This window comes from Castor canadensis, chromosome 3 (assembly GCF_047511655.1).
Source record: "Castor canadensis chromosome 3, mCasCan1.hap1v2, whole genome shotgun sequence".
In the NCBI taxonomy this organism is placed as follows: Eukaryota; Metazoa; Chordata; class Mammalia; order Rodentia; family Castoridae; genus Castor; species Castor canadensis.
Genome location: NC_133388.1, coordinates 188157803 through 188172419, shown reverse-complemented (window position 1 = coordinate 188172419; position 14617 = coordinate 188157803). Strand labels below are relative to the sequence as shown.

The 14617-nt window shown below is 35.6% G+C and overlaps 1 protein-coding gene and 1 long non-coding RNA gene across 4 annotated transcripts in view; one reads left to right on the top strand and one right to left on the bottom strand.

Moving 5' to 3' along the window:
* Positions 1–14617, top strand: part of Adcy8 (adenylate cyclase 8) — a 220362-nt gene that overhangs the window by 143593 nt on the left and 62152 nt on the right. The window lies entirely within an intron of this gene.
* Positions 13081–14617, bottom strand: part of LOC141421745 (uncharacterized) — a 38294-nt gene continuing 36757 nt past the window's right edge. The window contains exon 5 of the long non-coding RNA XR_012446448.1: positions 13081–14594. This is a non-coding gene — a long non-coding RNA (uncharacterized lncRNA). The remainder of the gene's footprint in view (positions 14595–14617) is intronic.

Sequence of the window (14617 nt, the reverse complement as noted above, 5' to 3'; positions counted from 1 at the left end):
GACTGTGGGGAAAAGTTAAGTAGGAAACAGCCCTAAAGCTTTAGCAATGTAAAAATAAGGATCTCAAATCATAGAATTCCAGAAGCAGAGAATAGAATCAGTACAAGCTTCTCTTTGGTTCTGTGTATCCATTTATTGCATCCTTAGAGAAATGTTAATATCCCACTTACAAAGAGAAACCTGAGCCTCCATGAGGTCAAGCTAAGGTCATAGAACTCAAAAGCCAGCTACCATATTTCCTTGACTCTAAGGAGCCATCAACTGACAGCTGGACTATTTTCTATGCAGCACTCAGAAAGAAAAATCACCCAATATGAGGAATCTAAGACAAAGCACACACACACACACGCACACACACAGAGTAAGTGGGGCTAACTGGATAAGGATGAATAGGAAGAAACCACCCAGTACACAGAACAATGAAAAAATCCAAATGCCTACACTGGTATTGCTTGCATGCAAGAAAAGAATTCCCCAAGACTTAAACTCCCAAATAGAATCTGAATAGGACTGCCAGCTTAATTCACTTCGTGCTCTGAAATTGGTCTGAAACAAGCCTTAGGCAAAGAGTTTAATTAAAGTGGTACTAGTTGATATTGCCACCTGGTGACCAGTAGAAGCAACCACAAACCTCCCTGGAAAGAACTGGAGGTTTTAAGATTTCATTAATAGTAAGATAAATTCTGATTTCGGCGATCTTAAAGCATGCATTTTATCAAAAAATTCATGTTTTAATTATAAATTTTCATCTTAGATTTTTTAAGTACATATAGTATTTATTACTCTAAAACCTTCTTTCTTCCCACTGCTTCTACTGTACTGCTTGGAACAAATTTGGACCATAAAAGTATGTTTTCTAAAAGGAAAAATGGAAACAGAAGCAATGATCATAATCTTCAACTTATGAAGGGGAGAAAAGGCTTCATATTGTTTGAACAATAGAGGACACATGAATGAGAGCATGTCGCCTCTCTACCTTTACAAGTGAATTAAAGAGGCTGGAGTTACGGCTCAAGTGATAAAGTGCCTGGTTAGCAAGTGTGAGGCCCTGAGTTCAAACCCCAGTACTGCCAAAAAAAGAAAAAGAGAAGAAGTTAATTAGAGAGCACAAGATTCCACATAATGTATAAAAATATCTTTAGTCATTTCTTGGTCATGGCTTACAAGATCTGGTATATCTACCAATAGCACTATGTGCAACAGGACTTTTATATACCTCATGGTGTTGCACAAAGAATTGTTGAGCAAATAAGAAAATGAGCCAAGATTCAGGATAAGAAGAAGATTGAAGGAGATTGTGTCATCTCCTGTAGCTGGTCTCAAGATATTTTTTTCAAACTAAGATACAAAAGACATGAGTGGGTTTTGATTTCACCCTTTCTGTGGAGATTCAGGAGAGAATCTTGAAGTTCCACTCACTCCCTGTCATGGAACTCAAGATGGATCACTCCTTCCCTTCCCCAAATGCCAACAGTGTTTTGAGTTAAGCTTCAAAAAACCCATTTTCATAACTACTATGCTTAGCTATATTTGAACAACATATCTTCCCCTGCGGAAACCAGTCCCTGGTTTCCTCATCTGTGAAATCAGAACATTGGACAGCTCCTTACTTCCTCCAGCATCTGAGCTATGACTATAAACTTCCAATGGCCATCACGGCCTCATGTGCTGTTTTGCCCAGGTCAGGAAAAAGTCAGGGTTTGTCCCTACTTTCTAAAGTCATTATTAGTAGCATCACCTTTCACTCTCAAAAATCACCTAGGATTGATATAACAAGCCATGGGATCCAAGGATTGGACCTCAGCCAGGTTAAAATCTGTGCTTTCAGGACTTTCTGAGCAGAGCCCTGGATGGTGGGATGGGGTCATCAAATGTTCCCTTCAACTTCTCACAAACTTTCATAGATGAATTTGCATTTTTTTTTTAGTTAGGCTAAGTATTTTCTAAGAAGACTTACAGATCTTGAGGGCAGAGGAACAAATAAAAATTAGAAACTACAGAAAAGAAATGTAGAAACATAACGAGTTTGTTGAATGCTATGAAGTATATTGGATTTTTTCTTTTTAAAAAAGAGAGCACTTCAGTGCCAGTGGTACCTGTAATCCTAGCTACTTAGAAGACTGAGCTCAGGATGATTGTGGTTGGAAGCTAGCCTGGGCAAAAAGTTCAAGAGACCCGATCTCAACAGAAAAAAACTGGGCATGGTGACACACACCTGTTATCCTAGCTACAGTGGGAAGCATGAATGGGATTGCAGTCCAGGCTATCCAGGCAAGAAGGGAGACTCTATCTCAAAAATAACCAGAGGAAAAAAAGTCTTGAGGCATGGCTCAAGCAGTAGAGCACCTGCCTAGCAAATGCAAAGCACTAATTTCAAACTCCAGTACTGCCAGAAAATTTTAAAAAGAATGCATTTTCACTAAGAAAACTTTATACTAAGCACATAAGGCAAAAAGAAGAAAATAATCTTCCAACTCAAAATAGCCATTGTCAACATTTTTGGCATCTGCCATGCTAGTCTTACATGAGTGTACACCTATATACTTATCTATGCAGTTTTTTATAAATATTTCATTAAAATATACCATTCTGTACATAGTGCTTTGTAACATAGTATTAAACATTCTTTGTTTGAACCTTTTCCCACACTATCAAATATTTAATTATAAAATAATTATAGTAACTGTATACTATTCCATTGCATTTTAAAACCATTTTTGGCTTTTTTTCAGATTTTTACTATTACAAAATACAAACTATGTTGCCATGGCTGTTCTCATAGTTAAATCATACATGCACACTTATTTATTTCCTTAGAATACAATCTTGAAGATATATAAGAGAGAATGTACATTTTTGAAATATTTGATATACATTCTGAAGTTTTCCTAAAGAGTTGTGCCTATGTATATTAAAAATCAGCAATTTTATAAGAAGCAAACAGCCTCTCCTCATCATTTTTATTTTTAATTTTTAAATTATGACTGAGGGTAAAAGTATTTCTGCCTATTTTTGGTCTTCATCTTTTTCCTTTTGTGATTTGCACATTTATCTTAATTGTGTGATTTGGACATTTGCCTTAATTTTCCACCTTTTATTCTGAGGCTTTCCTTTGTTTTATAGATTCTTGAATCTTTTCTACAGTGGGAAACTTAACCCTTTTTAAGATCACTTCTCTTGGGCCCTTCCATTTCCAGAGCATTTACAAGAAGGAACTGTTTCTCAGTCTCTGGTTCTGTTCTCTAAAATAAAGCCTCACTCTGAGAAAAACTTAGGATGGAATAGCCAAATAAATACAATTGCTGATGCATGTTTCCAAGTCCAGAGAAACTGAGCTAAAATCACTAGAGCCTTGGGGGGGTTCAAAAACATAGGAACACTTATTTGGAATGCACTCATTAAGCTTATTGTTCCAAAACCAATGTTACCACCTTGGAATGGGGAAAATTCCTCTTCTTAAATAAAGATTAGATTATGTTTAATATGTACTTCAAAATTGATCAGACATTAATACTTTTGATATGAGTATTTCAGTAACTAAAGTGTTCAAATCAGCCTCTATCAACGAAGGTTAGGTTTCCTTCCTTCTTTCAACATTGGTATCTTTCTGCTTAATTCTGCTACTTCTTCCTTTGAGAAAAGACCTACTTTTGTCCTTTATGCAATAAAGTCCTCTTTGTCTCAGACTAATACTTTTCAAACTTGAGAATCACTTGGGGTTCTTGATTGAAATACAGTTACCTGCCCACCACCTGTTCCTAAAGTTCTGATTTTGCATTTCAAAAAATACAGTTTTGAGATTCTATTACTCTGCATTGTTACCCACCTTTCTGTGGTCTTGGCTGGAAATAGAAGATTGCACTGGTCACTTGCTCCACATCTTCACAAATCAACTTGCATCAGAAGGTCCCCAAGTTCACATTTGAGCCAATAGGGCCGCTAACAGTCCTGGATGGGCTGCTTCTATAGGTCATAGTGAACCCAGAAGAAAGTGGATCTTGGTTCAAATTTTACTTGGGAAATAAAAGTAAGTGCAAATGCTGTTGATTAATTCACAGTAGTAGATATTGCTAGATCTGTATCTCTCTATCACTCAAATGGAAATTCCTGCACACATCCAAAATCCTCACATTGCTCCAAAATGTTTAGTCTTTATTAGAAGACAGAAGAAAGAGCATGGGCTTGATTGCTGAGTAGATAGGACTTGAACCCAGTTCCTGCCACTTATGAGCTGGAAAATGCAGGACAAGGGACTTGATCTCATTGAGGTGTTGATGATCATCACCCTTATTGAGTAAATGCAATAGTCATTCTTTTTCCTTATCCTTCCAATTTCTCCTATGCCAATCACACCTAAGTGAGGTTAAGCCTTCATTTAAAATATGTCACACTTCTCCTAGAGTTTTTAAAGAAACTATTTCATGAAGAATGGTAGAATGGGGCAATCTTAATGTGTCTTATAACTCAGGATACCAAGGTGCTAACCTTTATACATTTAATCATCGGTAGACCTGTTGCACAGGTCTACATTGATGGGAGAGCATTCCCATCAATGCCTCCAGATCACTGGAACAGAAGCAGTGACCACCTTAGGATCTGGAATGTTATTAAATAGGTAAGCATCATTTGCTTGTCTTTTCTCAAAGGTATTTGATTAGCCTAGGTTCCCTATTATTACCATCTTCCAGGTAAGATGAGAAAATGGTCTTTCTAAGGGTATTCAGTATTTGACCATTCCCAAAGACTGTGCCAAGGACTTTGATATCATTTTACATATGTGTGCCTTTATGCTTCTGCAAGAGTTCTTTTGTGGTTCCTGGCACATCTCAGAGTGTTTACTCTGCTCTGTTTGTGCTCTACTTGTGCACAGTCCACCAGGCATACTGAGTGCTTGAGAGAGACAGGAAAACCATGATCTCTGGTCTTTCAGAACTTGCACTCTCCTTTGTGATCTTGAGCCAATCATTGAACCTCCTTTGCTAAAAATGAGCATCATCTTGGTCTCCCAAGGTGCAGATAGAATGCAGTCAATGCTTCTTAAGTGCCTCAGAGTCAGCAATGAATTTCAACTGAGGCAGCAGTGGTATAAGGTGATATTCATGGATAACTTACTACCCTACCAGGCCCTACCATAAATACTTTTTATTTGTTATTTCACTTAGTTTAATTGTTACAATATCCTTTAATGTAAGCACTAGTGTTACTATTTGATAGGTAAGGAAGTCTCTGAGAATTTAAGCTGCTTTTTCTAGGACCACATTTATAGAAGATAGCAGATTTGGAATTCAAATCTAATTTCAGTGTGTCTCACGAGTTCACACCATCTGCAATGCACCCTGCAAAATCCTATCACTTTCATAGTGCCTGCTTTCCATGAAGTTTGCAATACACTTAAATGCATCCAGAGGGGTACATGGGAGGGATCGTGAGGCAAATACTGTCAAGGAAGAAAACAAGCAGAATTAAAATCTGGATCATTTCTTTTATACTCTATCTACCCCCACATACACACACAAATGCATGCGTGCATACATACACATATGCAAACACATATACAAACAATCCAGCACATGTTCCTGGCAGCACCCAGAACTTTGAAAAAAGATAGACTAACACAAGGGCAATTCCATCACCCTAGCCATTCATGCATGTGTGAAACTCAAATAAACAAATAAATAAAAACATGAAATAATTTTCATCTCATGTTGGTTGAGATAGGAATCATAATTCCTTGAGCCATCTCTAAGTTGTGTATTCAAAAGAAGGCAGATTAGTTCAAGCAATAAAAGATTTACCTATGAAACTAAGTCGTTTGAGAGAACAGAAAAACCAGATAACCTCATAAAGAAAGACCAAGACATATTGAATCAAACCAAGGTAAGTATCACTTTTTATACTCAAATCAGCTACCAAATTGCTCATTTCTTATTTAAAAATAAAAAATATCATAAATGTGTTTGCTGTGAACCAAGTTCTGTGCTGAGCATTTTCCAAACATTCATTTAATGTTACTACTTAACATTAAATGTTGCTAGCCACACTGTGTGACTAAGATATGACATATAAGGGGTCTTTAGATAATTCTTTGACTGGGTACAATTGGTCCTTATCTATGTTCAGAGTTCCTCTCAGTTTTTTCTGTCCTTTACAGAAAAAAAATCAAAGTTATATAGAAGCCTAAAACATTTCAGTAAAAATGTACCATACACTTTGAAATGGCTTTTCTTCCCATCAACTCTTATTTGAGTGATAATGATTGGAATATGATAATAAAGGAAGAATTTCGCAAAGAAAAGAAGGCTTGGCAAATGAATGGGCTTTTTTGTGGGTTAGGATGTTGGACTCTGGAAGCAGGTAACAAAAATACACAATTTTTGTCTTTGAAATATTCAGAATTTACTGAACCAGCCCCTTTCTTATTTAAATACATGCAGTTGGGAAGATGAGGCTGAACCAAATGGTCTCAAATGTTCTCTTTCATTTTTCTAAATCATGTATTTCCTAATCATTTCCATGATCTTAGTTTCTTTGTGTTTTTCAATGTTTTATTATTATATATCAGTTGTATGAGGGGAATTCATAGTGTTATTTCCACACCCTGTACTTTCAACAAATTTACCCCTCTGTTATGCTCCCTGACCCCTTTAATCCTCTCTTTTTCAAACAGTATTTACTAGGCTTCATACCACTATCCTCATATATATATACAATGTGTGTATACATACATATACATGTATACATACATATGTGTGTGCATATATCATATTTCATACCTGTACGTACATGTGTATATACATACATGAGTGTATATGTAAATATACATGTATACATGCATGTGTATATATGCAATGTGTATGTGTACATATCATGTATACATACATGTGTGTATATGCAATGTATGTATATATACTTATACATGTATACATACATGTGTGTGCATATATATCATATTTCAGACCTGTTCTCCTATACCCTCATCCTGCTCTGATGCTCCCACATTAGTTCCCCTTTTATGCTCATGTATTACTGTCCCAATCATTATTATCATCATTATTATTTTACATCTAGATTCTTCATGTGAGTGAAAAAATGTGGTATTTGAGTTTTTTTGAGCTTGGCTTATCTTGCTCAACATGATAGTCTCCAGTTCCATCAAGTTTTTCCTACGAAAGGCATAATTTCATTCATCTTTATCACTGAATAATGCTCTGATCATGTATATACACCACATTTTCTTTATCCATTCATCAGTTTGAGGGCACTTAGGCTAATTCCAACACTATGATATTATGAATAGTGCTACAATAAACATGAGTGTACAGGTATCTTTCTTGTATGTGGATTTACACTCCTTCAAACATGTGCAAGAGTAGCATAGCAGAAGTATAAGGTAGATCAATTTTAGTTTTTTGAGGAAACTCCATACTGATTTCCATATGGTTGCACTAGTTTACATTTCCACCAAAAGTGTATGAGGGTCCTTTTCCCCCTCATCTTTGCCAGCAGTTTTATTGTTCATGTCCTTGATGACAACAATTCTGGGTGAGGTGAGATGGTATTTTAGTGGCATTTTGAATTGTATGTCCTCTTTGGTTAAGGATGTTGAAGATTCCTTCGTGTATTTATTAGTCATTTGTACTTCTAAGAACTGTCTGTTCAATTCACTTACCCATTTATTAATTTGATTATTTGGTTTTTTGGCACTTGATTTTTGGAGCCTTTGTATATTCTGGATAATAACCTTTTCTCCAGTGAAGAGCTGGCAAAGGTTGTTTCCCAATCTGTGTGTTATCTCTTGATTCTGGTAATTGTTTCCTTTGATGTACAGAAACTTCTTAATTTGATGCAATCCCACTTGTAAATTTTTGCTGTCATCCTCTAGGCAATTGGAATCCTATTCAGAAAATAAATGCCTATACCTTCAACAGTTTTGCCTATGTTTTCCTGTGGCAATTTCAAAATTGAGGCACTTATATTAAGATCTTTGATCCACTTTGAGTTGATTTTTGTACAGGGTGAGAGGTAGAGACTAGATATCCAGTTTTCCTAGCACCATTCATTGAAGAAGCTGCCTTTTCTCCAACGCATGTTTTTGACTCCTTTGACAAAATCAGATGGCTGTAGCTGTAGGTGCTAATTGCTTGGTCTTCTGTTCTATTGGTTTTCATGGATGTTTTTGTGCCAGTACTATGCTGTTTTCGTTGCCATGGCTCTATAGTATAAACTGAAGTTTAGTACTGCAATACCTCCAGCATTGCTCATTTTGCTCAGGATTACTTTTGCTATTTGAGTTCTTCTCCATTTTCATATGAATTTTAGGATTGATTTTCATATGTCTGAGGAATGACATTGAGATTCTGATGAGAATTACATTGAATTTGTAGATTGCTTTCTAAAGTATTGCTATTTTCACATTATTAATTCTGCCAGTCCAGGAATATGTGAAGTCTTTCCATCTTCTAGTGCCTTCTTCAATTTCATTCTTCAAGATTTATAGTGTTCATTCAGAGGTCTTTCAGTACTTAATTAATGTCCTTGATATTGTTTGGGGCATTGTGAATGGAATTATTTTCCTGAATGCTTTCTCAGCCTGTTTCCTGTTGGTACTAGAAAAGCTATTGACATTTATACATTGTTTTTTTACCCTGATACATTGCCTAAAATGTTGATCAGATCTCAGTTTTTTAGAGGACACATTAGGGTCCTTTAAGCATATAAACATATTATCTGAAAATAGGAATAATTTGAATTCTTCCTTCCCTTTTGAATTCTTTTTTCTTTCTTTCTCTCACCTTATAGTACTGCCTAGGAATTCTAGCGCTATAGTGAATAAGTATAGATAGAATGGACACCATTGTCAAGTTTCCGACTTTAGGAGAAATGATCTCAGGTTTTTTCTCATTTAATACAATGGTAGCTATAGTTTTCCATATATAGCCTTTATTATGTTCAGGTACATTCCTTCCATTCCTAGTTTCTTCAGAAATTTTATCATGAAAGGATGTTGAATTTTGTCAAAGTTTTTTCCTGTATCTATTGAGATTATCGTGTGTTTTTTGTCTTTGATTCTGTTTATGTGCTGTATTACACTTGATATGTAATATCAATATTTATTGATATGCTAAATCAGCCTTGTGTCCATGGAATGAAACCAACTTGATCCTGGCATATAATCCTTTTAATGTGTTATTGTATTTGGTTTGCAAGTGATTATTGAGAGTATTTGTATCTATCTTCCTCTTTTTGAGTTTTGTTATCAAGATAATATTGGCTTCATGGAATGAATTTGGTGACATTTCTTTCCTTTCTATTTTCTGGAATAGTTTGCTGGGTATTGTTATTAGTTCTTCTATAAAGATCTGGTAGAATTTAGTAGTGACTACATTTGGTCCTGAGTTGTTCTTTCTTGGGAGACTATTACAGCCTCAAGCTCATTAATTGTTGTTATAGATCTGTGTAAGCAGTATATACACTTTTGACTCAAGTTTGATAGGTCAAATGCACCAAGAAATTCATCTATTTCTTCTAGATTTTTCATTTTGTTAGAATATAAGTTTTTAAAGTATTCACTAATGATCATCTAGATCTCACTGGTATTGTATTCCCCTTTTCATATCTAATTTATTTTACTTTGGGTCATCTGTTTCCTTTATTTGGTTCATTTGGCTAAGGGCTTCTCAGTCTCATCTTTTCCAAGAACCAAATTTTTTATTCATTGTCTCTTTATATTGTTTTTAGTCTTCATTTCATAATTCCTGCCCTAATCTTTATTATTTCTTTCCACTTGTAATGTAGGGTTTGGTTTATTCTTGTTTTTCTAGGAGCTTGAGGTGTTGAGGTGTATCATTAGGTTATTTATTTGAGATCTGTTTTTTTAAATGTAAGCACTCATAGCTATACACTTACCTCTTAGTGCTGCTTTTGATGCATCTTGATGGTTCTTCTAATTTGCAAGCTCATTTTCATTAGATTACAGGAATATTTCGCTTTTTTCCTTTATTTCTTCAGTGACCCAGGGGTTATTCAGCAGTGTATTATTAAGTTTCCATTATTTTAATATTTCATGGTTTCTTTAGCTATTGATTTCTAGTTTTATTTCATTGCAGTCTGATTTCGATTTTCTTATACTTGTTAAGAATTGCTTTATGTCCTAAAATATGACCTATCTTGGACAAAGTTCCATGAGTTGCTGAGAAAAATATGTATTGTGCTGCTGCTGAAGGAAATACTCTGTAGATTCTTTATGTTATTTTTTAATTCTGCAGTTTCTTTGTTGAGTTTTGCCTGGATGACCTATCTAATGATGAGAGTGAGATATTAAAGTCCCCCATCATTATTGCATTGAGATTTAGCTGTGTTTATATGTCCAATAGTGTTTGTTTTATAAAATTGGGTTCACCAATGTTTGGTGCATATATGTTAACAATTATTGTCTCCTCTTGAAGGATGATTCCCTTTATTATATGAACTTACCTTCTTTGCCTTTTCTGACATATTTTGGTTTGAAGTTTGTTTTATCAGATTAGTGTCGCTACTCCTGTCTGCTTTTAGGGTCCATTTGCTTGGAAAATCTTTTTTTATCCTTACACCCTAAGCCAATGTTGTCAGTGAGATGCATTTCTTCTAGGCAACAAATGGTCAGATCTTATTTTTTAATCCAACCTTCAGTTCTATGTCTTTTGGTTGGGAAATTGACATCCTTCACATTCAGGGTTACTATTGAAAACTATGTGCTACTTCCTTAATTTTGCTGATTTTTCTCATTTGCTAATCTACTTGTCCTGTGTATGTATTCTTTCCTGTATTTTCCTGGTAGCATTTATCTTCCTCTTCTGTGTATAGGGTTCCTGTAAGTATTTTCTGCAGTGCTATTTTGATAATGATTTATTTCTTTAACATTTACTTATAGTGAAAGGTTTTTATTTCTCTTCCAATTATGAAGTATAGCTTTGCTGGATAGAGTAATCTAGATTGACAGTTATTTTCTTACAGAACATGAAATATATCATTCCATCCCCTCCTTGCTTTGAGAGTTTCTGTTGAGAAATCTATCATTATTCTAATGGGTTATCCTTTATATGTGATTTGTTGCTTCTTTCTTGACTCTTTCAATACTTTTTCTTTGTTCTGTATATTTAGTGTTTTAACTATAATATGTTTAGGGGTATTTCTTTCCTGATCTTACCTGTTTCATATTCTAAAGCCTCCTGAACCTGGATAACTCTTCTCTCTCTCCCTCTCAATATTTTCTGCAATTACTTTACTAAGTATATTATCTATGCCTTTATTTTTTACCCCTTCTCCTTCTATGCACATAATCCCTTAATCCCACCATGAGAGCAGAGAAATCTCTAATAAAGAACAGTCACTACCACTACTCTAGTATCTTTAGAGGAATAAGACAATACTTCACAAAGACATACTTTGTGAAGTAAAAAGACCTTAATTAATATGGGTAGTAATGGGAACAAACAAGGAGAATGTTAAAGACTAGTGCAAGATGTATGGTATTATAAGCTAGAAGGGGAAGCAGCTAAGGTTAGAAGAGGAGGGTAATGAGATAGGTAGAAAAGATATATCTAAAAGTGTATTGAGAAAGAAAGGAGAATGATTAAAAAAGAAAAACAAATAAATGATCTGGGAATCTAACTCATTGCTAAAATTAAAGACAACAAAGAAGGGTTATGGATGGGGGAAATAGAGAAAAAAGGTAAGCAAGATAGCTATTCTAATTGTAGATGCAAAGAAAGTAGAAATGGAGGAAGGCAATAGGAGAAGAAGGAAAAAGATATAGTTAAAGATGAATATTCAAAGGCAGGTTTTGTGCCTCACACATTATGACTACAAAAAACAGAAAGGAGAAAAAGTAGAACTAAACAGAAACAAGAAAGAGAAAACAGAAATATCCAAAACAAACATACAAAAAAAATTAAGCAACAACAACAAAAATGTATTTTCTTCATTGCTTTCCAAAGCAGCTGTTTAGCTTTTTTGTTTAAAGTCTAAACCAGTTAATCCAGTCAAAGCATCCTGGTTTGGTGGCTTATCTCAGCAGGAAGGTGGCCATTCAAAGCCCTAGGCTGGTCCCCAGTAAAGAAAAGTAGATTTAGAGTACTGATTGCAAACTCCCATGATGGCTTGTGAGGTTCAGGTGCTCAACCTCCCAGCTCCCACAGTCTGGCCCCTTAACATATAAGGTCCTTTGTCTACCAGGTCTCTGACTACTCACAGTTTTTTGTTCTCCAGTCAAATGCCATCAAGGTCTTACACTGTTGTGCTGTGCTCTGTGTTTTCTGGCACTCTTCCAGGTCACACCCCTGAGATCCATGCCACTTAGGTCCATGTTGAGATTTCCTAGATGGAGATGTGACTAGTGGCTGACCTACACTGTTCCTCAGGATTGTAGCTTTTGTCCTGTGAGAGTTTCTGTGATGCTGTAGTCCAGTGAGCTTCTGTTACCATGCCCACCTGGCTGGACCAGAGATCTCCACAGCCTGCAGCTTCCTTTTGCTGGCTCTCTCCCAGCTTCCTTCAGAGTTGATGCACAGATCCATGCCACATTTTACAGAGATCTGTGTACACTGGCACCTGCTGGTGAGCTCATGGGATGCTAATGAAATCAAATCTACTGTGCCACCAGCACTGACTTCCTTAGCAGTTCTGCAGGGAGTTTAGTGTGAGAGCAGCTGTTCAATAAAGTGTGTCCATGTGGAGAGATGCCATGCAATGTGTTGCTCGCCTCCCATCTCATAATCTTACTTTTAAAATTATTTTTGGAGGAGTTATTGTCTTGCAGTGTCAGACTACTCTTACATTTTTGGTGCCCTAATAAGTCCTAAAATAGCATGCATATTTAGGTCTCCTTCTTCAAGTATTAAGGACAGGTTTCAAAGAGGCTCAGAGAAGAGGTCCATTGCTTATTCACATAACAGCTTTGTAAGATTCCTTTATATTCTTGAAATTACCTGGTAAAATTACTGCATTTCTACTACCCTCTAGGTAGTGAACTGATTTCAAGGACCATTTCACTTGTATCTTTTTAACAGTCCAATTATCAAGCTCTAGTCCCAGAAAGCCAGCATTTTCAGAATCAGAACTACCAACTTCAAATACAATGGTTTAATGTCTAATGATAGTATTGTGAGGATTTCAACCCAAAGGTTATTTACCTAGTCTGAAACAATTCGGATGCTTTATGTGTAGACATCATCATAATCTAAAACCAGGGACTTCTAGGCAAGGAACACAACAAGGAAAGTTACCACTCTCTTGGCTTTATAGTGCCAAGTTAGACTGATCAGTGTAATCCTCCAACCAAGGAAAAGCATGACATTAGAAAATGTGTTAACATTCAAAAAGCCTTCCAGGATATAATTCCAGGATGTGGACTTGTAAGTTAACTAAGCATGAAGAACTTTGTCTTCATTCAAATAGACTACTTGGAAAGAAGTTTGGTAGTGAGAGATTCCACAAACTCACCTGTCATTCATAAAATTGTTCTTGATGATTTAATTGGGTTAGACACCATAACAGAGAAGATGATTTATTCCAAGACTTAAAAATTATTGCAAATTAGACTCTCACTTTTTTGTTGCAACTATGATTTTATCCAAACAGTTTCATTTAAGGTGCCATTGCCATGCTACATAATCAATGAATTTAACAGTAGAACAGATGTTAATTTTTTAAATCACTCATGCAAAATGAACAGATTATCCCAGTAGAGACTCTTCTTTAATTTAACAAACATATTAATTTAGACTAATGAAATGTGCTAGAAAGTTATTTTTCTTCAAAATAGATTTACCCAGAAACATAATAAACTTCCAATTAAGGAGGATTACCTCCATCACTGGAAGGATCTGGACCTGACAATGGCTAAATTTTGAGCAATATTATTGAGTAAAATTGACATTAGTAGGGGTTGGACCAAGGTGGTAAATACAACCTACTCCACCTATAAGATTTTGTAATATCACACACAACTCAGACACAAAGACCGTGCAGTTGTAGTATGGGCAATCAGCTTTACTTGGCAGTGTCATCTACATCTTGTACAGATGGAACAATTTTGTCTGTATCTTTTAGCTGATACTTGAAATGGTGACTCCAAGAGAGTAGGGTGATTTCCCTCCACCTCACTACAGAATTTTTCAGCCCTATCTCAGACACAGGAACATAAAAGATTGGAGATTCTTTCCATCACTTCTGCAGATAACTTCAGTGACATTTCCTCTGTGGATGATGAATCTGGAATGGTCTTTTGCTTCATGTGACCAGATATGTTTCTCAGTTTCCTTATGATAGATATAGAGCTCATTGACTCTCGTGTCTCTCATTTCAATTCTGTAGATACTTTTCAAGAAAATTCAGGGCCAACATCCACAGACATAAACAGTATGGAACACTAGTTCTTCCTATCCCATTTCCTTGGAAAGAACTCAAGATCGACTTCATCAAATCAACCTGGAGTTTTCATTTCTGAAACAATTTTCTAATCCTTCAAAGATTCTGGCCCTTTTTCTGATGTATTTAAATAAAATCTACTTTATCTTCAGGTTTCTTCCCTTGATATCCAGTCACCCATCCAAAACCTAAAAAAATAAATAAATAAGAA